The following is a 27,167-nucleotide window of genomic DNA, read 5'->3' on the forward strand; positions in this document are numbered from 1 at the left end:
TTTTTTATTGAGCTGCAATTCCTGTACTATATTAACCCCCTATAAAGGATAAAGTTCAGGGGCGCCTGGATAGCTCTGTTGGTTGAGCGTCCAACTCTTGATTTTGGCTCAGGTCATGATCTTAGGGGTTGTGGGATCGAGCCCCACGTAGGGCTCTGTGTTCAGCAGGGAGTCTGCTTGAAAGATTTGTTCTCTCTGCCCCTCCCTCCACTAGCTCACTTTCTCTCTCTCTCAAATAAATAAATCTTAAAAATATAAAGTATACAATTCAGTGGTGTTAGTATATTCACCAAGTTGTAGGACTATCAATCACTTTCTGATTCCAGAACCATGTCATCACCCTGCAGAGAGACCCTCTACCCATTAGTGCTCATGACTCTTCCTAACCTGTGGTGACCACGAATCTACTTTCTGTTGCTATGGATTTGTCTACTCTAGACATTTCATATAAATGGAATCAGGCCATATGTGGTCATTTGTGACTGGCTTCTTTCACTGAGCACAATGTTTTCAAGGTTCATCCATGTTGTAGCATGTGTCAATGCCCCATTACTTTTTATTGCTCAATAATATCTCATTATATGAATATACTTCCTTTTGTTTATCCACTATTCAGTACATTGCTTTTACTTTTTGGCTGTTATGAATGATAACACTATAAACATTTGTATACAAATTTTTGTTTTTTTGTGTGTGTGTGTCCTTATATATATTTTTTCCTTCTGGGATATATATTTGGAAGAAGAGTTGTTGGGTCATATGGTAACTTTGTAACTTTTTGAGGACTTGCCATACTGTTTTCCAAAGCACCATTTTACATTCCTATCAATGGTGAATGAGGTTTCAAATTTATCCACATGGGTAAGGAGTGGTATCTCATTGAAGAATTGATTTGCATTTTTCTTTTGACTAATGATATTAAACACCTTTTTCATGTGCTTATTGGCCATTTGTTTATCTTCTCTGTGAGGCTACCATTTTTTAACCCCTATTTTAAAATGAGAAAACAAAGGCACTGAAAAGAAATGAAATCTTACCAGTTGAGATCTAACCAGCATGAAGTTTTAGCCGATCAGTACTAGAATTTAAGTTTTCTAACTCAGTGATGCAAAAGCTTAGAGGTTCATTACCTAAGAATGAAATAAACTATAAGATATCTGCATTTAGTTATGACTCTTTTATTGGCAAGTGACAGAAACTCAGCTCTGACTGTGGTTTAATGAAGTCAGGGAATTTGGTCTTACCTCTCTGAAAACTTAAGAACTATTTTGCCTTCAGGAATGAATGGATCTAACTGCTCAAAAATGGCATCAGAAATCTGTTTCTCTCATCTCTTACTTCTGTCTCCATCAGGTTGATGTCATGGGGCAAGGTCTCTTTGTGGTAGTTAGCTGGCCACCAGATGCTCAAAGTTTATATCTCACCAGCTTAGCATGCCAGCAGGATTTATTTTTAACTCCTCTTTCTCAAGAGTTCCAATCCCAAATTTTAGGATCAAGTAGCATTGGACTGACTTGAATCAATGATTGACTCCCTGAAATCATTCATCAAATGAAATACACCAATTGGTCACTTGCCCACTCTTGGTGTAGGGAGTGATATTAGTTCCATCCAGGCCATCTGACTTGAGAGTTGGGAAGAGGAGGTCTCTCAGAGGAAAATCAGATTGCTAACACCACCTGCAATGAGACATGGGTGTGGTGGGAAGCCAAACTCATAGATGTCAGTATGCTACTCAGTCCTTTCCCTGGGCCTTGATTTGTCACTTACTGGCTTCTTCTTGTCCGTGGATTTACCTTAAAAGGCACAGAGTCTCTGAAAAGTCATGTTTGGTGGCTTACAACTTACAACTGAAGGATTAATCAACCCACATTTTTTTTTCTTTAGTATTGAGGGTTCATTTGTTATAGTAAATGCTTGTAGTTGAAGACGATTGGCTTTTTGCTGTAATTTTGCGTCTGAGTTGTTCCAGATTACTTTGGTTCAACATTTGAGAAATGAAAGAGCTCCTTGAATATAAATATAAATACAGCTATTTATTTATTTATTTAAATTAGCAATCCCTGTGAAGCCATTTACCCTTTTCATATTTCAGTATGTTTTACAAGGCACAACAAAAGCAGCCTCATCACATAGTCAATTTTTCATACAGGATTAAAATTTAATAGGTAAGGTAACTCTGGCATAGTTCATTAAAGTAGAAATATTTTTTTCTCTTTTAGTTCTTACTTAACTCTTCAACTTTAGATTACTTAGCTTTCCCCATTCTAAGTCATCCAGCTTCTAAACACACAGAAGTTGAAAAGCGGCAGAAGTTATGTATTGTTTTCTCTTTTCTGACCCGTAAAATTGATGTGTATCTTATCCACATAATAGCATTTTTCATTCACATACTGATTCTATTTCTTAGACAAGATCCATCTCGAGTGTTGTTAAAGAGATTTCTAATGTTGCATTCAGACTCAGCAAAAAAGAATGCTGTGATCAATGAATGATGTCTGTCACGGGCCCAGGACATGAAAGAGACGGCACTTGTATCCTATGATTTTTCTCCTTACTTACATTTTGAAAGTCAGTTCTGACACAGAATGTTTGCAGGATTAGGACAAGTTGCCTTGATGATTCAGATCAACAGATGGCTTCTTCTTTCACTGCCCAGATAAACTGTTTTGCCTTGCCTTCACAGCTAAGTGTTTGAATCCTTGAGATTGCCTTAAGTACGGAGATTTGACTTCGGCTTGCTATTTTGATCTAGAAGTGCACCAAGTATGAGAATAAAAACTGCTAGCTCTACAAGATTAAGCAAATGGAGTGTTTATTCATCCAAAGTATGCATCTAACATTTGTAGGGTGTATAACACTCCACTAAGTCCATAGAGTGTGTGAAGGTGATAGGAGACAGAATCCTGAGCTTTAGAGTTTTAGAATTTAAGTATTGGAGGAGGAGCTAGAAGACTCACAAAGGGAGCTCAAAATGTCTTAGAAGGGATGAAGGAATAAAACACTTTGATAAAGAAGAATGAAAAGTAGAGTGATCCAGGGAAGATTGTGTGGAGGAAGTATTTTCTTGAGCAAAGTCTTAAAGGATGTGATGAACATGGATTGGTGGAAAGGATAGGTGATTAGAGGGGACAGTAGTGAAAAAGGCTAAAAGCTACTTGCTGAAGGATGGCATAAGTCAGAGTCTTCAATGTACCAGCCCAATAGAAGTCTACTATACTTGAATATAGAAGTAGATTATATTGGAAAAATGGAAGATTTCATGCATTAATTAGAAAATAGCAGAAAATCTGGAAATTTCACATAAAAATACAGATTTTCATGCTTTCTTAATAAAACTGGATGATCTGACAATATTGGGTCTAAACTCCTAGTTAACCAGAAGTGGCTGGAGGTAAATACCAATTGCCATAGTACACAGAGCTTACCAGTTTCCACCTCTCCCTGAGCATTCCTGACACGGAAGTTAAAGGTCAATCACCATCTATCCTGCGTGCTCTATTGAGACTATTTCTTTATATCTATGTCACCAAGCAAAGGTTACAAAATGAAAAATAAATGTTGAGAAGATTCTATTACAAAAAAGAGGGGAGGCAGGGAGATAATGTGTTTAATATGCAGCCAAGTGTGCTGATATCTGTTGTTCTTATAAGAACATTTATTTGCCTTCTGTTCCAGTGCAACAGGCATATAAGTTTGTAGTTCTCCTTGGGATTCGCCAAAAGAAGCAAGTACAGTTTAGTGAGTAGAGTATAGAGAAGGGCAGCGAATTCCTACCTACCTGGAATAGAAACCGTTGTTGTTGTTGTTTTTAAGATATATTTATTTATTTTAGAGAAAGAGTGAGAGTGGGGGAGGGGCAGAGGGAGAAGGAGAGAGAGAATCTCAGACTCCCTGCTGAACAGGGAGACCCACGAGATCATAACCTGAGCCAAAACCAAAGCCACACACTTAGCTGACTAAGCCACCCAGGCACCCCAGAAACCATTGTTTTAATGATATTCTATCTGCAAAGACCTGACAAAAAGGCTTAAGTGGCAAACTAAAGAATTTAGGTCTGACCTGTCTGAAAGGGTGGGTGTTGAGTATTGAGAGTCAGAGTATGTTTTATGGAAATGTTAAAGAGCATTTGAAGAAGGAAATTAATTAATTTGCTAATAATGAAGTGACCAGAGTAATCCTCTCTCTCTCTCTCTCTCTCTCTCTCTCTCTCTCTCTCTTTTTCTCTCTCTCTCTCTCTCTCTTTTTCCTTGAAAGGGTTACTGGAATAAAAGATACAGTAAAGTTTGAGAAATAGTGCATTTCAGCAGTGTATATGTATCTTGAGGTATTTTTGTGGCCAAGACCTAGAAAGATAACATGGTCGGTAGCACAACCATGAATTTAGAGCTGGTGGGAGAATTTTAAAATTATCTAGGATAGATAGAATTTTAAAAGCTTGCCACAAGGTTTAAGCTCTGTTATGGAAAACAAAATTGAGATTTCCCCATCTATTTGGTTTATAAACATGGCGTGCTCCTTTTTTATTACTTTTTTTATTAATCAAAGGATTTGATCCAGGTTTCAATTTATAAAATGCATTTGGATAATATTCTAGTAATAGAAGAGATGTTCTTTGATCCCCTGCATGAGCTTTATTTTCTGAAGTCACATAGTAAATTATCTTTGCTTTCCTGTGACGGGGCTGTTTCCTCATTGACATTTTATATGATACAGTTTTCTGACCATCCCAACTACATAACAGCATCACAGTAGAGTCACTATCTGCCTCGATTGCTGTTAGCTGGATTAGTCTTATCGTAATTATGTCTTTGACATAGCTACTCTGGCTTTTCTATCTCTTTCTTGTTTATCTCAGTTAAAATATATAAAAATGTATTAACAGTTCGATACCCTGGATTCTCTGGAGGGCTGAGCCCTATATTAAATTGTAGTTTCCTAAATATAGGGAGAGAGTAGAGGGACTTGGAACATTTCTGGTGCGAGTTTTTATTATATTGTGAGCTTTCCTTCAGCACTTTAAGAATCCATCTTTCTCAATATGGGTAGAAGTGGGGAAACTTAAAGGAAATTGTTTTCTGCATTCTCTATAATGGTTTTTATTTAAGAATGATAAAGCAATACTTGCTAAGCCCAGACCAGTTCCGAAGCAGACAGTGCCGAAAATCCCAGGGGGAGATGCAGGGATGTTTCTGTGTTGGGAGGAAATAAACTTCAAAATGTTATTTGGTATATAAAGTTATTATAAGTATATTGAAGACAGTTTGCCTAGTGTAAAAAAGGCTCAACTTGGAGTTGATCTAGCCGTGCTTAACCCTTGTATGTCTAGTCGCTTCTATTCTGAAACAATTTAGTGACACTATTAAGAGGACACAGATAGATTGCACAAGGCTCAAGGCCTCACTTCATTTCTCATGCAGGTCAGTTAACCTTCTAGCATTTGCTTTTCCTCCTAAACAAAATGGGAGCAATAGTACTACCTACCTCATATGCTTTGGATTGAATAAAGTAGTTGCCATCTTCCTTCTGGTAATTAGGGTGCTATATAATGTAAGACTCAATAAATGGCAGCTGTTATCATTGTATTCATTATTAAGGTCTCGGCTGGCATAGGGAAAGAGATTTCAACTTCAAGTGAGGAAATCTGGATTTTCTGCCATAAAGCTATTGATCTTAAAAAAGTCAATTCACTTCTTTGTCCACATTTTCTCCACTGAGAACTGTCTAGAATTTCCTTACCAGCCATCCAGGTCTGGGAATAAAGTGAATTAGTGAAAGCACAAGTTTCAGACATCTGGAAAAATGTTCCCAAGATCAAGTTTCTTTACAGATTTAGTCTTTTCAAAGCTATTTAAAAAAAAAAAGATTTTACTTTTTATTTATTGAGAGACCGAGAGAGAGAGAGAGAGAGAGAGAGAGAGAGAGAGAGGCAGAGACATAGGCAGAGAGAGAAGCAGGCTCCCCACTCCCCACGGAAAGCCTGATGCAGGACTTGATCTCAGGACCTCAGGATTATACCCTGAGCTGAAGGCAGATGCTCAACCACTAAGCCACCCAGGCATCCCTTTTCAAACCTATTTTTACTTGTATTTTTTCCTATAGACAAACAGGGAAAAGGTAGTTTTGAAAATTTTATTATTGCTTAATGAATTTTGAATTCTCAGATTGGAAGTAATAGACTTCATATCTGGATTTCTAATCCAGTGCCAATGGACTCACTTCATCAATCAGCTAGTCATTAGTGCAATTTTTAGTGTTTATAATACCTTCTCAGCCATCAGATTAATCTTGAGTGATGAGACTTATAACTCTTTGTTGGGTTAGAAGGGGAGACCAATCCTTTGTTGTCAGCTCCATGGCTAGAATTGGGAATATCACTGACTGCTGATAGATTTTGGCTTGTTCTTGGATATTTTGTGTATATGCGTACCTAATATTTATTAGAAATTGTTACCAGGCATTCTTTGGTGCTTACTTTCTAGTGCTGCTTTTTCCCTCAATTTGTTATCCTTTTTCCTGCTAATTCTGTGGCCTAAGAAAATTACTTATGTTGGTGAGCCTCACCCTCAGTATCATTATTTGTAAGATAGAGTTCTCATGGTGTTGGTAGGAAGGTCATATAAGGTAAAGCATATGAAGTACTTATAAGTTAATGCATGTTAAATGCAAACATAATGCTTGGCACATATTAAGTGCTAAATAGCTGTTGTTACTATTATTAGTAGTAATGTATCGGCTAATAGTATTATTAATCAGCTAATAATAGTGCTACTTCCTGAAATGGAATATTAAGTATATTTCTAAAGTAGAAAAAAAAGACCAAATGCAAAAGCTTAAAAGAAAGGTTCTAAGAATCTAGGTCATATACCTAGATTCTACATACTGGTGACTGTTTATTAACTTGTATACCCTCAAGCTACAGGGAACTATCTGTGGTGGTCATTCAAAAGATGCCACAGGATAACTGTACATTCATATACAAAAGAATGAAGTTGGGCCCCTACCTCACACCAAGTATGATATTTAATTCAGAGTGGGTTAAAGACTTAAATGGAAGAGTTAGAACTTTAAAACCCTTAGACAAAAACATAGGCATAAACTTTATGACCTTAGGTTAGGCAGTGGTTCCTTAGATATGATACAAAAAGTGTAGCAACATAGGAAAAAAATAGGTATATTGGACATCACAAAATTTTAAATGCTCATGCTTCAAATGACATCATCAAGAAAATAATACAGCTCACAGAATGGAAAAATTGTCTTGCAAATCATATATCTGCTAAGGGGCTTATTTCCAAAATATGTGAAGAACTCCTACAACTCAATAGCAAAAGAACAGATAGCCCAATTAAAAAGGGGCAAAGGATCTAAAGAGCATTTACTTAAGAAGGTATACAAAAGGAAATGAGTCCATGAAAAAATTGTCAGCACCATTAGCCATCAGGGAAATGCAAGTCAAAACCACAATGAGACACCACCTTAAATCCACTAGGATGACTATAATCAAGAAGACAGATAACAAAGTTTAGGGAGGATATGCAGAAACTGGAACTCTCATACATTGTTAGTAGGAAGCAACATGGTGCAGCTGCTTTGGAAAATAGCTGGAATTTTCTTACAACATTTAGCATAAATATAACTCAGCAGTTACTCTTAGGTGTCTATACATGGGAGATGAAAACATGTGCACACAAAAACTTGTACACAAATGTTTACAGCAGCATTATTCATAATAGCCCCAAAGTGGAAATAACCCAAATGTCCATCTACTGATGAATGGATAAATAAGATGTGGTATATTCACACAATGGGTATTATTCAGCAATAAAAAGAAATGAAGTACTGATAACAAGTTACATGGTAGACAAATCTTGAAAACAATATGCTAAATGAAGAAGCCAGTCGCAAATGACCACATATTTTCTGATTCCATTTATACGAAATCTCTAAAATAAACAAATGCAAAGAGACAGAAAAATAATAGTTTAGTGGTTGCTTAGGGGTTGGGGGGCGGTGGTTGGGAGGAAATGAGGAGTAACTGCTAATGGGTAGGAGGTTTCTTTATGGGGTGATGAAATGTTCCAAAAATGATAGTGGTGATCGTTGCACAACTTTGTGAATATACTTAAAACCATCAAATTGTATACTTAAAGTGCCTTAATTGAATAGTGTATGAATTATATCTGAGAAAAAAAATCTATTATAGAAACAAACTGAAAAGAGATGCCATGGAGATCGTTTACTGTGGAAGAACCTTGAAGTATCCTAGAATAAATGCTTCCCTGGTCACTACCACATCAGTCCTGTGAGGACTGAGACTCAGTTTCAGTCCCTGCTAGAAATCCTGTGTGTAGAAAGAAAGGCACATGACAGAATATTTGTTGAGTATTGTGACTGTGCTGGTGGTCCCTGGTACTACTCTAGGTTCCCTAATTCTCTAGCAGAACTAGTAGGACTCAGAAGTTGTGATACTCATGATTATGGTTAACTATAGTGACAGGATACAAAGTAAATCAGCATAAGGAGAAGGTGCATGGTATAAAATATGGAGGAAATCAGGCACGAACTTCTGAGAGTCCTATTTGAGGGAGCCACACAGAATGTACTTAATTTCTCCACCAATGAGCTGCATGGCATCATGTACCAAGGAATCTTACTAGAGGCTCAGATTACGTTTGTACTGGGGGCTGATCTGCCTAACACATCCCCAAATTCTAGACTCCTAGGAGATAAACAGTATTTTTATAAGCCACATATTTTACAAAAACCCATAAAGCACATTATTTATGTAATGTGGCACAGTGGCTACTCCCATCATTTAGGAGAGTTTTATATCAGTGTAGAAAAAACTGTCCCAGCCCAAGTCCCAGATGCCAGTCAAAGGCCACCGTTGCAAGCAGGCCTTTCTAAGGACAGGCTGCTCTGTTAACTCTGTCCTGCACAGTGAATAGAAGGAAGCCAGGTTCTAAATTTCCATGTGATCTGTAACAAGCCTACATGTGCAAAAAGTACTGGGAAGAGGAATCAGTGTGCCCTGGGAAGGGTGTTGCCTTGCATGCAACTGCCAACTCAACGGATGGTCATCTCTAAGAGGATAGTCTAGAGGTTGGGCTGTACTTTCAACTCCTTTTTTCTTCCTAGATGCCCAAAGCAGGTGAATTGAAGCCTTAGAGGAATAGGTCTTAAGCAGGGTGGTTTTGTACCCCAGGAGACGTTTGATCATGTCTAGAGACATTTTCAGTTGTTACAACTGGAATGGGGTGCTACTAGCATCTGTGCAGGGATGCTGCTAAACATCTTACACTGGACAGAACAGCCCTTCCACAGCAAACAATTACCTGGGCCAAAATGTCCATAGTGCCAAAGCTGAAAACTCTGTCCTAGAGAATATTTATCGTGGACAGCAAAGCCTAAGGAAAGCCATAAATGTATGGGATGGAGTAAGACAAGGAAGGCATTCAGGCTTACCATCTTTTAAACCCACCTCAACCCACTTTCCCTTTTCTCATTTCTTGAGATCAATGCCCTGAAGATTATAAACGCTTTTTCTATTCTATGTCTATTGGTAAAGGACTCTGGATGGGGGAAAGAAGGCACCTCCTTCTCTCAGTAGGGTGGCTATGATTTGAGGGTTTCAGATCTATTGTCATAGATACATTTCCCAGTCACGGACTCTGATGGAATGTGTGAGGATAGAAATACTGGCCTTCATGTTTTCACATAGAATTCCTAAAAGCTGAGAGTTATTCCTCACCATGTTATATACGAGCCCTTCCTATTTACCTCTGCTGTTTATAGCCTCATTTTCTTCCTTGTCTTTTCATAATATCTTTCCAAGTGGAAGCTAATGTGAATTTTGGTGCTTTCCAACTCCTAACTGGTATGTCTAACACCATGAGATTGAATTAATTTGAACTATTAAGCATGAAGTACATATTACCATGGAGCTTATTCCAGATGCATTATTGTTAGCTTAATTGTTATGGCTAATCATTGATTGTGGTTTTTCTGGGTTCTGAAATAATAATAATAATAATACTCTTTATTATAGTGCCTTTCATTTGAGGATCTTAAAAAGCCTGCATTCTGGAACCACTTATTGTAAAATTGTCATTATCTGTGTATTTGCATTTGGCAAAGTTTGAGGAGGAATATGCCAATGTATGATTTAAAAAGCCAAGAAAAATTTATATTCATGAATCATGCTTTTTTTTTTTCTTCAATTTACCAGCATGGAGAAATAAGAGGGGGGATTTAGCCCCACTGGGACATTTTATCCAGAGAGCAATCCTGTGCCTTTTATAACAATTCCATGGCCTTTATGTTCACTTAGTATCAGCTCTGACTTGGTAGATTTTAATTTTAAATGGTTCTCAGATTGTTTGACGGGTTGCATTCTGCTTTGTCTGGCCATTCAGGTGTTTGTATGTGTGTGTGTGATTGTGTGCGTGTGTGTATTTTATGGCCTTAAAAGAAATAATGGTTCTTTGGATACTCCTCATCACTTAAATCATATTTTGAAAAGTTCAAAATGAATGAAAAACATAGTATAATATGTCTGTACTTAAATATATATATTTACATACACAGAACACTGGTCATTGGGAAGAGGACAGTTAAAGTACAGCTTGGTCTCTTGATGATCCAAATACTTAAACAGTGAAGGAGACAGGGTAAGTTCAAGTGGTTCCCAGCCTACCTATTGTAGTTTGGATGAACACTTGGGAGGTCTGACCCTTTTATTAGTTGAAATTAATTGTTCCCATAAAGCAATTGCTTCAACATAACAATTATAACAGATTTCTAATGGAATCCTGATGAGTTTTGTTAAATCGACACTTACCCTAAGGACTGGAATCATCTTCATGTGCTACTGTATCTCCGCCCAGCAGTAGTTCAGGCAACTTAGATTTCCCCAGAAGGGTTTCAGTTTGGCTTTGGTGATACATGGAGAGTTTCTACCATTTGGCTGCTATCAAGGGGTCCAAGAGAAATAAATAGTTGGACTGTGGCTACATGGATTCTTATTGTTGTCTCTTTCCAGGGAGAAGTGAGGCCATGGACTCATGCCATGAATAATGAGGTCTCTTTGCGTTATTGGCATACATTCCTCTGAAGGCTAGGAGGCCACAGTGAGAAAGAGGGTAAACTGTTCTCTCCTGTGGCTACATATTAGAATCCCCTTTGGAGCTTTAAAACCCTCAAGTGCCTGGGTCCCAGCCTCAGAGTTTCTGATTTAATTGGTATGGGAAAGCACCTGGACATTGAAAGCTTTAAAAGTTCCCCCATGTGATTCTAATTGTTAGCCACATTGTGCTCTGCTTGGTATCTAGTTTTTAGTAGAGCTATGATTCAAATTACGTAACAACCAATACAGCACTATGTTCTTTCTTTTTACCAGGTATTGTGCTAAATGCTTTACAAGTATCAATCTGTTTGATTGTCACAATAACATACATTCATTTATTCAACAAATACATATGGGGCACAGGCAATGGGCCAGGCAAGGTGGTGGTTGTTGGGGAGGAGGATCAGGAAATATTTTCAGGGTTGATGACATTTGAAGTGACATTTAAATACCGAGGAGGGGTTAGCTGGGCAAAGGTGGAGGAAAGGCACTGCAGGCAGGGAAGATGGCTTTTTCAAATGTATTGAGAAGGAAGATGGCCAGTTTAAGGATGAAAAAACTGGTACTCCTTTTTAAAAATTTTATTTATTTATTTATTCATGAAAGACCCACACAGAGAGAGAGGCAGACATAGGCAGAGGGAGAAGCAGGCTCCATTGCAGGGAACCCAATGTGGGACTCGATCCCAGGACTCCAGGATCATGCCCTGTTGCTGAAGGCAGGCACTAAACCACTGAGCCACCCAGGGATCCCTGAAAACTGGTACTCCTGAAGCAAAGGTAGCCAACAGGAGTGCGATGCAAGATAAGACAAAGAGACAGATCCTCCTTGGCCGAGTTTGTAGATTTGGTAAAAGCTTTTGGCTTTTATTTTGTTTTGTTTTTAAGATTTTATTTATTTATTCATGATAGGCATAGAGAGAGAGGTAGAGACACAGGTAAAGGGAGAAGCAGGCTCCATGCCAGGAGCCCGACGCGGGACTTGATCCCAGGACTCCAGGATCGCGCCCTGGGCCAGAGGCAGGCGCTAAACCACTGAGCCACCCAGAGATTCCCACTGGCTTTTATTTTGAAACCAAGTGGAAGCTCGATCATTTGCTTTTCCTAGAAGATTTCTGGTTGCAGTAGGGAAAACTGATAAGAGGAAAGGAAGAGTGGATGCATTGTCATGAGTTGAGTGGCCATTACACTAGACCAGGACAGAATAAGAATGATTTGGACTAAGGTAGTGAAAGGAGGGAGGTAAGCATATTTGAATGATAATTAGGTGGTGAAATTCTTAGGGTTTGAAGGTGGATTCTAAGGGCAGGAGAGGAAAATGACTGCCATCTCCAGTGTTACTATTACTTACTATTATTAACTCAAATCATCACATGAGCTAATGAGAATTAGAGTAGTGCTTCTCAGGCTTTAGTGTATATGGGGATCGCTGGAGGATCTTGTTAAAATTCATATTCTGATGCAGTATGTTTGCAGTGGGGCTTGTGATGTGCCTACTGAGCTCTAAATGCTGCTACTGCTGCTGCCTGGGGTGGTCCACAGACCACACTTTGAGAATCAAGGGCTTTAAGGAATTGGCATAACTTACTCAAGTCATGGTGGAGTGGAGCCTGTACTCTTAACCATGTCTGTCTGCCTCCAAAGATTACTCACAAACTGTATGGCTTCTGAAAGACACATCTGTTGGTGTAAAAAGTCAGTTGAAGATGACCGAGAAGGTTGTATACCAGGCTAAGAAATGTGGATTTTTATCTGTAGGCAATCAGCAGCCATTGAAAATCTGTAAGCAGAGAAAGGTCCAATCAGAAAGCTTATACTATAGTTTATGGATGTATTTCCTTGAATATTTTGTTTGTTCTTTTTGGTATAGAATAGATCTGTTAGGTTGAATTGAAGTGCAGTTAAAAAAAAAAGTAAACACACACACACACAAATTAGAGGTCTGAACTTTGTAAGTAATAGGGATGGTTTATTAGATCATCTACTCTGTGATGAGAGTCATAATTGGCTCTTACTGTTTCCTGCCCAATCATCCCAAGGCACTTCACTAATAAGTGTCATCTTTCTTCCAGAGCTGAAGAAGCCGATGGAGAGAGGCTGAGGGACTTGGTGTAGTGGGGCTGACTCTTGGGCGTGGTCCCTCTTTCTGTGACGTCTGAAGTTTGTCATCACAGTTTAGGTGCATACCTGAACACTCGTTTGCCTTAACTGGTTGATCTGTCTGTCTGTACCAGAACTTCCTGATTGTCTCCCAGAGACTGCTAGCTTAGTTAGAAACTAAACAGGAAAAAAAAAAAAAGAAGAAAGAAAGAAATGTCAAAGCTTTGGAAAATACCGTGTGTGTTATTTTCTTCTTGGAAAGGTATAATGTACATCCACAGAGAAGGGCTCTGAAGAGTCCCACAGTAAAAGAAGTGTTTAACTTGTAGAACTCCATGGTTTTCCAAACGAATTTAACCTTAGAATTTCCCTCAATTTTTTTCTCCTTCCTAATTCTTGACATTCCATTAAACAGTTGTCTGTCTGGGGGAGTATTATGTCATGCTGTTCTGTACTCACAGATAACTATGGTCTTTAAAGCATCAATATCACTTGCCTGGACCTGTGTACTTTTCTTGAGTGGCTGGAAGATTTGACGTTTGGGCATCTAGGACAGCAGAATAGCCTAGGTTTTACTTGGCTTTTACTTAAGCCCAGTGCCCTTACAATGGTTAAAACTACTTCAGAAGTTAGTTGGAAGGAAAATCACTGACGTATCTGCATGTTTCCCTGTTGTCTGGAAAAGGTGAATCGTGCTTTTGTTTCTTTTCTTTGTTTCTGCGTGTTTAGTTCTATTTTGGCAGTCATAGGCTCTTCCTTCCCATTCTGTTTCATGTAAAAGATCCCAGGAATAGGATCATTGCCAGCTATGACATTTACATTGAGTCATTTTTTTTAATGTTAAATAAATAACATGAAACTTGAATGGTTTTTTAAAAATCTGAGGTAATTTGGTAATTTGAAAGTAAATTAAGTTTGTCTTTTGCCTGAAGGATCTGAGAGGGCCTTGCATAAGATGAAAAACAAAAACCCTTTTTAAAGAAGTAGACTATGTATAATTAGCATTCATATGAAACCAGAAACTTCTGGCTAAATAAATTTCAAGGTGTTGGTGGACTAACATGCAAGGTGAAATCTAATACCATAGTAAGAATGAAAACAAATGTAATAACAGAGGAAGATAGAAAGTTGTATTTAAAAAATATTGAGTACTTTAGAAGATGAATTTATAAGTACTGAATAGACTGTCTAAATGACACCAGGATTTCTTCACTCAGTGTGTCTGTTGTCTTCAACTTTCACATAATTGGTTTCTTATAGACGGCTATATTAACCCTAGTCTAGAAAATGTCTTTACATTTTGATAGGCATCAGAACTGGCTATGAAGCTCCTTGAAAATACATATGCCCAGGCTTCTCCCTAAGAGATTCTGATTAGGCAGGCTTAGCATGGCATACAGAAATTGTATTTTAAACCCCAAGGTATTTAATTCTGAGGAACAGTAAGGTTAGAACTGCTTTAGAATACTCCTTCAAGTTCTGTTATATCTAAGATTCACACAGGCAATCGGTTAAAAATGGCAATTCCAAGCCTCAACCTACAACCATTGTATATCTTTGTGCAAGATGTGCGGTGTCTAATCCGCACTGCTATTCGAGCTGCCCTCTCCCATCCTCAGATATGCTCCTTTAGTGAGCCCACGGTGGATTTCAGAAATCAGTATTTTTAACAATTGAGTATTTCTGGATAATAGAAATGAGTATCTATATGATTCCAATACAAGTGATTCAAGAACTGTATTTTGAGAATCACTGCTCTTAGAAACATGATTCAAAATAGGTAGGTTCTACGGGTGATCTTTTAAATGAAGTCATAGGCTACTCATTCAGATAAAGTTCTAAGCTGATAAATTTAGGTTGGCCATACCTTCCTTACCAGAGATACTCCATTTGGCCATGCAGACTTGCACACTCCCAAGCTCCAGACAGACCACTATTTCTAACTATCTCCTTGCACATCTCTGCTGTAGATAAGTCACAGCATTCTTCCTGCTGTATCTGGAGCAAGAGAAGCACAGGTTGAATAGGTTCTCCTCAGCTTTCACTCCGTGGAAGTGGTATTGCTGCTGCACTCATGAATTTGATCCTGAGAGGAGACTGAGTGGTTTTCAGTACTAAGGACAAAATAGTGGACATTGCAGGAAAATGCAGATCTACCACCCAACACCCATGAATTAATTAACATTCCCAGGGGATATACAGTGGTGCTGAGAACTTTCCTCTTTGTGTCCAACTAATTGCTTTTTTGTCAGACTCAGATTTTGAGTCTAGAATAGCAATTCTCTAAGTACGGTTCATGGATGCCTATGGGGTCCTAGGACTTCGTCAGGGTGTCTGCAAGGTAAGAACTATATTATCATAAAACTAAGTTATTTGTCTTTCTGTGTTGACATTTGTACTGATAGTGCAAAAGCAATGCTAGATAAAATCGTAGCATGAATCAAGGCAATGGCACCAAACTGTACTATTGTTCTTTTATTCTTTACCAACATAATTTATGGTTAAAAAAATACCCAATCCCATTTAAGAATAAACTTGCTGAGGGACACCTGGATGACTCAGCGATTGAGCGTCTGCCTTCGGCTCACAAAATTCAGGATTGAGTCCTGCACTGGGCTCCCTGCGGGAAGCCTGCTTCTCCCTCTGCCTGTGTCTCTGCCTCTCTCTCTCTCTCTCTCTCTCTCTCTCTCTCTTTCTCTCTTTGTGTGTGTCTCTCATGAATAAACAAATAAATCTTTAAAAAAAAAAAGAATAAACTTGATGAAACAGTAAAAATTAATTTGCTTAAGTTTCAACTCTCAAGTACACTTTTTTTTTTTTTATTGAAATAGGAAGCATGCATTAAAGAAGTGCCACTGAATGGTGAAGTGTCATAATTGAGAAAAAAAAAACACTTGTATGACTGTTTCAGTTGTAAGCAGAACTAACTACTTTTATATAGAACATTATTTTTTACTTGAAAGACCAATTGAGAGATTAAATATGGGTATTCGGACCTTGATATTTGACAGGCATTTTCTCAAAAATGCAAAACCTAAGCCTGTCACTTTAAGTAAGGCATTGGACAGTGTTCATTGCCAATGATAAAATTCAAGATTTCAAGCAAAAATTAGAGTTTTGGAAGACTTGCATCTGCCACCATGAGCTTGACAGCTTTCCAATACTTAAAGATTTTTCTGATGAGATCAATGGTGATATTAACAAATACAGTTCTTTTTTTATGTCATAAAATGTGTCAACATTTAGGAGATCTGCATAATGCAGTGAGCCAATATTTTTGACCTGAGCAATACATGCTTCTATGAAATTTTGCATCATGAAGGGGTCCATTTCAAGTACAACACAGACCATAGATTTTTCACATAATAGAACAGTAAAAATTTATTGATACAGTTTTAGATTCCACCCACAACTAACTATTAAAGAAACTACCATTTATCAAACTTTCGAAAATGTTTAGCAGCACCAAAGGCAATTGTACTTTGTTTCTCAATCAGTCCAGCAATGGAAATGGCTCCCCCCCACACCAGTGTTTATTAACAGTATTAACAGCCCAACCTCAAATTGTGTATAAATTTTTTGAATGAAAATCTTGACACTATTTGATTAATCCTTTCTAACCTTTCAGATTTTTTTCAACAGTATTTTTTTCACAATAAACATTCATTACATTGTGTAAACTACAAGCTTAAAGCAGGTAATGGAAAAGAAAAATAATTAACTTGTCTTTTTTGCAAATAAAGTTGGAAAATAAATAGTGGTGGCAGCTACATGATGTTTGGAGAAACACTGTGAACATATTTTCCAAGACGTACTTTCAATTATTTGCTGTTAGGCATTCTGTTATAAATATTTCAAGCATCTTTGTTTCCTGGGACAATTAGCATTTATATTTATATGGTCCTCCTTTAGGGAGATTTAATTTACTATATCAAAAAATGATTTGGCCACTCCCAGCGCTATTCTAACCCATAACTACAAGAGACCTGTAGGATGTTTAGAATTTCCTTTCTTTCTATTACTTTATTCTTAGACATTTAAAATGTTAACTGTACCAAAACTTTCCCCAATTCATCTGTTTATCAAGCAAAGTTAAGTTGACTAAACCTGCTGCAATAAGGAAGAACACCTTTACTCAGTAATGTCTCAGAAATCTCAGGTCAGGAGAACATATTTCTAGGATTTTTGAATCTGAGCTTACATGGTTTAAAGGTAAGTCTTTCAGGGATCCCTGGATGGCTCAGCGGTTTGGCGCCTGTCTTTGGCCCAGGGCGCGATCCTACAGTCCCAGGATCGAGTCCCACGTCAGGCTCCCGGCGTGGAGCCTGCACTCTGCCTCTCTCTCTCTCTCTCTCTCTCTCTCTCTCTCTCTTTCTCTATCGTAAATAAATAAATCTTTAAAAAAAAAGAAAAAAAAAGGTAAGTCTTTCAGTGTGGTACTCTGACTAGGACTGGGCTAAATTCACGATGCAATATTTTGATGTCTTGAAATGAGCCTTGATACCTACTCAGTTGTTTGTCAGTAAGCTATTTGAGCAAGTGGGCTATCTAGTGTCCTATGCATGGGCTGTTTACTCAGACAAAGAAAGTATTTGCTTGGATAAATTGTGTTTCAGGAATTTCCTTTTTTTTTTTTTTAAGCTTTATTTATTTATTTATTTATTTATTTATTTATTTATTCATTCATTCATTCATTCATTCATTCATCATTCATGAGAGATACAGAGAGAGAGAGAGAGAGGCAGAGACATAGGCAGAGGGAGAAGCAGGCTCCATGCAGGGAGCCCAATGTGGGACTTGATCCCAGGTCTCCAGGATCACACCCTGAGCCAAAGGCAGATAGATGTTCAACAGCTGAGCCACCCAGGGGTCCCTGTTTCTGGAGTTTCCTGAAGCACACAGTGAACTTATTTTATTGGTTCCATTCTTTTCTTCCTGGGCAAGAATTTTTTTGGAACATGTATTAAAGTTATGTTGACATGGGAGGCCTCAGTTGTCATAAATACAATGGGTGCATTCCTAGAGATTGTTGGAGGGAATTGTGAGGGGTGGTGGCAAACTTCTCTTAGTTCTTACTCTCTCCAAGTAGATTTTGAACTCCTCAGGGCAGAATTATGTCCTTTTAATCATTAACCCCCCAGAATTGAACACAATAGTAAATTCTCAATAAATTCTTATTGAGTACATGAATGAGTGAAGTTCATAAATAGATGAATGGGTAGATGAGTGGATGGATGGACAGATGGTTGGATGGATTTATGTGGAATTTATATAGAATATTTTTAAAAATCTTGTCTTGGAGGAGTGGAGGAAGGATGTGGTTTCCGGAATTTTATAGCTGATTGTACTTGTAGGTACTTTTCTTAACTTTCTTTTCATTCAACAAATATTTATTAACTTTATTTTATATGCCAAGGATTGTGCAAGGTGCTAGGTTTAAAAAGGTAGACGGGTCAGTGGACGTCTGCCATATTGGAGAAAACACCTCACTTGTAGCCATTTGCCCTACATAATGACGCCCAAAACCATCCACACTATCACAACGACCACTACCACAAACGCCACCATTACAATCATCATCATTATCACAATGACAATATCCACCACTACCACAATTACAGTTAGCATTGACACCATTAGTCAGGGAACTGAGGACAATCTCAGAATATTTCTGTGACTCAGGAGATATTGCCTAAAGCAGTGTTTCTCAGACTTCAGCATACACATGAATCTGATACATTAGTCTATGTTAAGACCTGAGATTCTTCATTTTCAACCAGCAGTGATATAATGCTGGTATTACTGATACAGGAGGCACATTTCAAGCCGGAAGGATCTAGAATATAGTTCAGAGCATCAGAACTCTCCATTTCAGGGGACACCATGCTAAAGCTGACTAAAGCCTTTAAGAGATTATAATCATGAATAGGGACAGAATAGGAAAGGGAAGTACTTGAAAATTCGAAATGAAATTCAGACTCCAGAGAAAGAGAATGAGATTTCTCTTATTGTAAAGTTCTATTGCCCAACACCTAGTATGAGATCATCAGACCATGTAACAGAACCTATTCACAGTTTCTAGGGATTGGGGCATGAACATCTTGGGGAGGAACATTATTCTACCTACCACAATTTACCGTCTGGTCTCCAAGATTCCCACCTCCCTGAAGTATCACCTGTTATGTAATTGGTATAATGAGCTATTATTGGGATAAATACTTCTTTCATTTTAATTGGCATTTAGTTCAAGGTAGCTACTTTTGTCTCTAGCAAGCAAAAATCAAACTGTTGACTGATGGAAGAGGAGAATACATTTTTATTTTGGATTTTGAATTTAGGCTTTTCAAAAGATCATGGACTAAAACCATCTCCAGTTTTCTCCACAACGTTGAGATATTTTATTTTATTATTATTTTATTATATATTATTTTTTCTGAGGTATTTTATTAGAGATGTTTCCTTCTTAAATTCAAGATTATGTGACACCCTGGCAGGTCCTGAGCATGTGAACTCTTACAGAATGATCATTATGTATCCTTTTAAACCTATAGGAGCCATATCAGTTTAAAAACCTCGAATCACCAAACCATCCATTTCAGTGAACCTTTCAAAATCAAAGAGAAGACATTGTTCGTCCAATGTTTAGTTAATTATAATTCCAACTACTATGCTAACTTTTGGTCTCACTCTGCATTTCAACAACTTACTTTATATATTGCTTGTATTTCCTTCTCCTTTTAAAAATCTTCCTTTGTCTTCCAATTTCACTTATTATTGTCTTTTATACGCTCCATGCTCATGTTCCATGGCTTTGTTCTCTTATGCACTTACTGGGTTGTCATATGAATTTTTTCTACTAGAGAAGCCTACAAGCATATTTAGATCTGAACTAATGGCTTTTCTAGTCTAGCTATATAGAAAAATATTAGCAAAGTCAGGAACAATATTGAGTAGAATAACTTTTCCTTAAAAAAATATATTGGCAGATAGGAAGGTGGGTTTTTCCCCCACATGCTTGATATTTTTTTCAGGTTTATAGAGAGATAATTAACAGATGTGACTGCATATGTTTAAGGCACACAGCATAATGATTTGATGTATATATATTGTGAAATGATTACCACAACAGTTTCAGCTAGCATGCATTTTCTCTTTGTGGTAAGAATTCTTAGGATTTACTTTCTTAACAACCTTCCTATGGATCATACAGCAGTGTTATAGTCATCATATTGTATATTAATATGCCTAGTATTTATTTACCTTAACTGGTAGTTTGTACCCTTTTGACTACTTTCCTCCAATTCCCCCCTCTCTCCATCCCCTGCCTCTGTTAACTGCAAGCTTGATCTCTTTTTTTAATGAGTTATATATTGTTTTTTTAGATTCCACATATAAGTGAGATCATATAGTATTTGTCCTTCTCTGTCTGATTTATTTCACTTAGCATAATACCTTCAGAGTCCATCTATGTAGTCGCAAATGATATTAAATATTATTTAATATTCCATTAAAAATATTCCATTGTGTGTATGTGTTTGATATATATAATATATAAAGAAGTGTGATATATAGATACATCACATATATATCACATATATGTATCTTACGTATGTATATATGTACATATATTTATATATCTAGCTTCTTTATTCATCCACTGATGGACATTTAGGTTATTTCCATGTCTTGGCTATTGTAAATAATGCCTCTGTGAACATGGTGGTGCAGATATCTTTTTGAGTTAGTGTTTGTTTTTTTTTTTTTTTTAAGATTTTATTTATTTATTAATGAGAGAGAGGGGAGGGGTAGAGACACAGGCAGAGGGAGAAGCGGGCTCCATGCAGGGAACCCAATGCAGGGACTTGATCCCTGGTCTCCAAGATCAGTCCCTGAGCTGAAGGTGGCGCTAAATCGCTGAGCCACTTGGGCTGCCCGAGTTAGTGTTTTTGATGCCTTTGGATATATTTCCAGAAATGTAACTGCTGGACCATATGATCATTCTATTTTTAATTTTTTGAGGATCCTCCATACTTCGTTCCATTGTAATTGTACCAATTTATAATCCTACCAACACTGCACAACGGACCCTCTTCACATCCACACTAGCATTTATATCTTATCTTTTTGATGATGGCCATTCTAACAGGTGTGAGTAATATCTCATTGTAGTTTTAATTTGCATTTTCCCAGTGACTAGTGATGTTAAACATCTTTTCATGTACTTGTTGGCCTTTTGTATATTTTCTTTGGAGAAATGTCTCTAGGTTCTTTGTCCATTTTTTAATCTGTTCTTTTTCTGTTGTTTTTGTTTTGCTTTTGAGTTGTGTGAGTTCTTTATATGTTCTAGATATTAATCCCTTGTTAAATATATGGCTTACATATATTTTTACCATTCTTTGGGTTGTCTTTTCATTTTGTTGTTGTTTTCTTTTGCTGGACAGAAGCTTTTTAGTTTAATGTAAACTAAATAGGTCCAATTCTATTACTCTTACATGTTAATGTCCAGCTATCCTAGTACCTTTTATTGAAGAGACTATCTTTTCTTCATTGAATATGGTTGACTATCCTGTCAAATATTAGTTGACTCTATATGCCTAGGTTTATTTCTGGGCTCCTGATTCTGTTCCATTGGTCTTTTTGTTTTTATGCCCATAACTATTGTTTTGATGATTATAGCTTTGTAATATAGCTTGAAATCAAGAAGTGTAATACCTCCTACTTTGTTCTTCTTTCTCAAGATTTTGGCTCTTTTAAGTCTTTTGTGGTTCCATATGAATTTTAAGAAAATCTTAGAAGAAAACTATACAGAAGTAGAAAAATTTTTCTACTTGAAATCTTGATAGGGATTGCATTTAACCTATGGATGGCTTTTGGTAGTATTGACATTTTAACAATATTAGTATTTTCAGTCGTGAACTTGGGATACTTTTCCATTTATTTTTGTCCTCTTTGATTCTTTCATTAATGTCTGTTTCCAGAATAGAGATCTCTTACCTCTTTAGTTAAATTTATTTCTAAGTATTTTATTGTTTTTGATACTTTTGTAAATGAAATTGATTTTATTCAGGAATTTTATTAGTACATAGAAATGCTATGGATTTTGTATATTAATATTATATCCTGTAACTTCTGAATTCATTGATTACATCTCATAGCTTCTTGGTTGAATATTCAGGATTTTTTCTATATAAAACCATGTCATTGCAAATAGACAATCTTACTTCTTCCTTTCCAATTCTGATCTTTTTTTCTTGCCTGTTTCTTTAGCCAGAATTTATAGAACCATGTTTAATAGGAGTGATGAGAATGGGCACTTTTGTTGTTCCTGATTTAGAAGAAAAACTTTCATTCTTTCACACTGAATATGATGTTATCTGTGGGCTGGTCATATAGGACCTTTTTTATGTTGAGAAATATTCCTTTGGTGCTTAATTGCTAAGAGTTTTATCATGAATCCATTTTGAATTTTGTGAAATGATTTTTCTGCATCTATTGAGATAATCATATGTTCTTTTTTTTATTCTATTAATGTGATGTATTGATTGGTATAATGATTGGTATATGTTGAACCATCCTTGCATCCCATGGACAAATCCCCCTTAATCATGGTGAATGAACTTTTTTTTTAAAGATTTTATTTATTTATTTATTTATAGAGATGGCGGGGGGGTGGGGACAGACAAATAGGCAGAGGGAGAAGCAGGCTCCGTGCAGGGAGCCTGATGTGGGACTCAATCCTGGGTCTTCAGGATCATGCCCTGGGCTGAAGGTGGCACTAAATCGCTGAGCCACCCAGGCTGCCCCAAATGATCATTTTAATGTGCTATTACATTCTGTTTTCTAGGATTTTACTGAGAATTTTTACATCTATATTCATCAGGGATAATGGTCTGTAGTTATCCTTTCTGGAGATGTCCTTTTCTGGTTTTGGAATCTGGATAATATTGGCCACATAAAATGAATTTGATACCATTCTCTTCTCTTTGATTTTTTTTGGAAAAGTTTGTGTAGGATTGGTAATTCTTCTTTAAATGTTTGGTAAAATTCACCAATGAAGTCATCTGGTCTTGGGCTTTTCTATGGTGGGATGGAGATATATATATATATATATATATATATATATATATATATATATAAAGATTTTATTTATTTTTTAGAGAGAGAGAGAGAGAGATTGAGAGGCAGGCAGAGATACAGGCAGAAGGAGAAGCAGGTTCCACGCAGGGAGCCCGATGTGGGACTCGATCCCTGGTCTCCAGGATCACACCTTGGGGTGAAGGTGGCGCTAAACCTCTGAGTTACCCTGGCTGTCCATGGGATATTTTTGATTACTAATTCAATCTCTTTACTCATAATTGGTCAGGATAACTAGATGGTTGGGATTGGTTACTATGTTCAGTATTAGATGAAGCTATGAGTTAGCTTCCTTACCCTGGCAAGGCAGCAGGCCATATCCCAGGGCTTGTACATCTCATTGTCTGGAGACTCCAATCAGACCTGAGTGTACACTGAATTCCCCGGTCAGGGGAGGCCACCAGTTTTGCTCTGCATAGGGAGGAACCATGAGCTGTGCTCTCTGTTCAAGTGCCATTGTAGGTGGTGCTGTTGAGTGGGCTATATAGCTTCCTGTATGCTCTGGTTATGTTCCCTGATTGGACAGGCTGAAGACTGTATTGCAGGGCTATGAATTAGATTCCCTGTCCAGGCACAGTGGAAGAAACAACTCTAAAACTAGTGAAGTTCTTTGTTATCTTTACTCAAATCAACTTGCACTTCCAGTTTTCTGCCCAAACAGGACCACTGGCTTTGTATTATTATTCGCTCTATCTACTCTTCTCTTGGATGGAGTACTACTGACCTGCATACCTTTCATGTACTTTCACAGCCCTTCTGGTCAGATGAGGTTATAAGACACCCTCTACACCCTGTAGAGGTTATGTCTTATTCTCTTTGCCTGGGTGGGTAGTGTGGGGGGAGTACTGTAAACTATTTTCAGTTTCCCAAACAGGTTTTCCAGTTGGGAGGAGCTGGGAGCTACCCTCACTCAGCCTTTGCTACAGCTTAATCCACCTGCCTGTGCATAGCATGGGAAACCTCCATGCCTGATACAGACTTTGGTCTGGGGGTGATCTCTGTTTGCCCACCTCTGGGCTCTAACACTGCTAGATCCCAGCTAGACAACTGGGAGTTGTCACCAGCCCTTCTGGTCAGATGGGACCAAAATGCACTCTCAGCAGAAGGTGGAGCTGTTACTCAGCACCTTGCTTGGGAAAGTGCAAACTGGGCACCAGAGCTGGCAAAACTTATTTGAAGATCCAAATCAGGCAGATCTACCTACCACTGAGTTCCCTGGTTATAAGGCACCTCAAGTTGGTTATGCAGATGAGGGAAGGTGCTGGTTGGAATTATTTCCAGAACACTGCAGGCATAAACTCTGCCAAGATCCTTGTGCTACTTGTTGTAAGCCCCTTCCCCTTCTTCATCACAGTCTGATTCCCAGGGGTTGGACCTGGAATATTCCCCTGCAATTCCCATAGGGGAATTGAGACCAGATTAAAGGCTAACTACAGAGTACTTATAATGCTGGGGAAGGCTGGTTGTCTTCCCTGTATTCTCTTTTCCCTCTGGAGGAACTGGAGGCTCAGGGGAGACCTCTCTAATCTGCTGCTCGCCTGGGGGAGGAGCAATACAATGAACATGGAGCTCCTCTTTTGACCCTTCTGATGCCCTCTGTCTTTGTCTTTGTGGTGTAGGTCTCACCCCTGTGTCCTAAGATTCTTTAAGTGGTGTCTTATTCTTGAATAGATGTTATTTGTTTTTCTTATGAGGGGAAGCAAAGTTTTTGCCACATTGGTGAAGTCACTTTCATTTGTCAAGTTTTGATGCGGTATCCAAGAAAACTATCCACAGTTCTTTGAAAAGGCTATTAAAATACTCCTGGATTTTGACATACTTCAACTAAACAGTACATCACAATGATGAGGGAGCAGAAGGCTAGCTGCAGACAAAGTACAAGGTGATACCCTGCAACACCCCCCACCCCCCACTTCTGGTGGGGATATGCATGAAAGCCCCCCAGGAAGCTCCCAACTGTCTTTTTTTTTTTTTTTCTCTCCCAACTGTCTTAATGTTAGTGCTTTGCTAAAGGGGAAAACCAACATTTACCAGCTAATGACAAGGCCTCTAGTATCTGTGTAGGTCCTTTTTAGCATATGAAAGTCCTTTTGAAAACATCCCTTTTTCATACCTCTCCCAACTCCCCAAGTATATAATCAGCCACCCCTCACAACCCTGGTGCAGCATCTTTCTGCCTGGGTCCTGTCCTTGTGCTTTAATAAAACCACCATTTTGCACCAGAGACATCTCAAGAATTCTCTCTTGGTCATTGGCTCTGGACCTCACCCCCCAAAATCCCACCTACTTACAAAAACTTATATCAACAACATAATGAAGAAGCAAGACTGAGAATCTACTGGTTTTCTATTAAGTCAAATATTAAAAAAGATTTTCAGTAAATACTGTGAAACAATACCACTCTTTCCAGTAGTTCCTTTTTTTGTTTGGTTTAGAAAATATATATGTGTACATGTAATAAGTCTATTATTGTTATTTCAAAATGAATTAGTAGTGTTAGGAAAATTCTCTGTTTTAATTTCTAATATGGTAAATATCTATAGATAGAACCTACATACACAAAAGCTCTTTGGGACCTTTAACAATTTTTAAGAGTGTGAATGAATCTTGAGACCAAAGTGTTTGAGAACTGCCGGCTTAGAGAAACATTTACTAAAGATGTTCCACAGAATGCTCTCCCCTGGGAGGCTCTATAGAAAGCCAGCAGCCAAAAACAAAAGGCAACATAAAACAAGAAGAATTTGGTAGTTAAATAAATTTAGAACTGCTACTTGCAACGTCCCCTTATGGAGATTCACAGTTTGTAACAGCACATTAAATGTTCAACTTGAACTTCCTTCAGTTCTCACTCTTTCGTAAACTCATTTTATCATGAAAATATTTTTCTAAGGGATATGCTTTGGGAAAAACCGTTCCCTTGCCAACTGTGGGTGTTATCATTTTAAATATTTTCTAATACAAAAAGGTTAAAAAGTGGTGTGGTATTATTTATTGGCTTCTGGAAACAGGAGTTTTAATTTAAGGGTCAGTCATCTCTTCTTTAGAACAGATTCCAGCCAATAACTTCTCCCTTCACGTCATCAGGCAGGCCAGGTTTGGTAGCTGCTCAATCATACATGTTATCTGATTTGGTTTCCTTGGAGAAATTACCCATTCTTAAGGCTCTGTAAATAATCAGGGTCACTTTTATCACCCTGTATTTTCCTCCTTGTAAATGATGATTCGTTGGAATTTTAGTTTAGGAATTGGCTTGTGAATTGCAATTCTGTAGTAGGGAAAAAATTATACCTGAAGGTACACCTGCTAACATCTGTATTCCCATTTCTAAGAATCCATCCTAAGGAATAAACAAGATGCAATTTAAAAAAGGTATTTATAAAGATGTTCTCTGCAGCATTATATATAATAACTGAAGTAGAAAACTAAAATGTTGACACATGTAGAAACAATGAGAAACTATAGTATAGTATATTTACATAATATAATGCTCTACAGATATTAAAAGTCTGGTTTAAGACTAGATGTATGGAAAAATGTTCTCCAAATAATATCAGTGAATATAGTAGGATAAAAATGTCATGATATAGGTTATCAGATCGTTTTCCATAAAAGATAATCATTTTGCATTTTCCCAGCATCTTTGGGGCATGCTTCTTTCCCTACACGCTTGCCTGCTATGAGGGTTATTTTAAATATTTTCTAATTTGATAGGGAAAAGATGATATGTCATTCTTACATTAAGGAGACATTCATCAGGGAAGACAAAAAGCAGTAATTGGTATTTCCAGAAGAAACTTGACTCTAAT

General features: G+C 37.6%; 1 protein-coding gene across 5 annotated transcripts in view; it reads left to right on the plus strand.

Annotated features, from left to right (window-relative positions):
• Nucleotides 1–27,167, plus strand: part of FHIT (fragile histidine triad diadenosine triphosphatase) — a 1,388,110-nt gene that overhangs the window by 442,250 nt on the left and 918,693 nt on the right. The window contains exon 4 of one of the 5 annotated variants that reach the window (XM_055344936.1): nt 10,591–10,673. The exons of the other annotated variants lie outside the window; for them this stretch is intronic. The gene's annotated coding sequence lies outside the window, so the exon portion shown is untranslated. The remainder of the gene's footprint in view (nt 1–10,590; nt 10,674–27,167) is intronic. 5 annotated transcript variants of the gene reach the window in all.

The sequence above is a fragment of the Nyctereutes procyonoides genome, unplaced genomic scaffold (assembly GCF_905146905.1).
Source record: "Nyctereutes procyonoides isolate TBG_1078 unplaced genomic scaffold, NYPRO_anot_genome, whole genome shotgun sequence".
Classification (NCBI taxonomy): domain Eukaryota; kingdom Metazoa; phylum Chordata; class Mammalia; order Carnivora; family Canidae; genus Nyctereutes; species Nyctereutes procyonoides.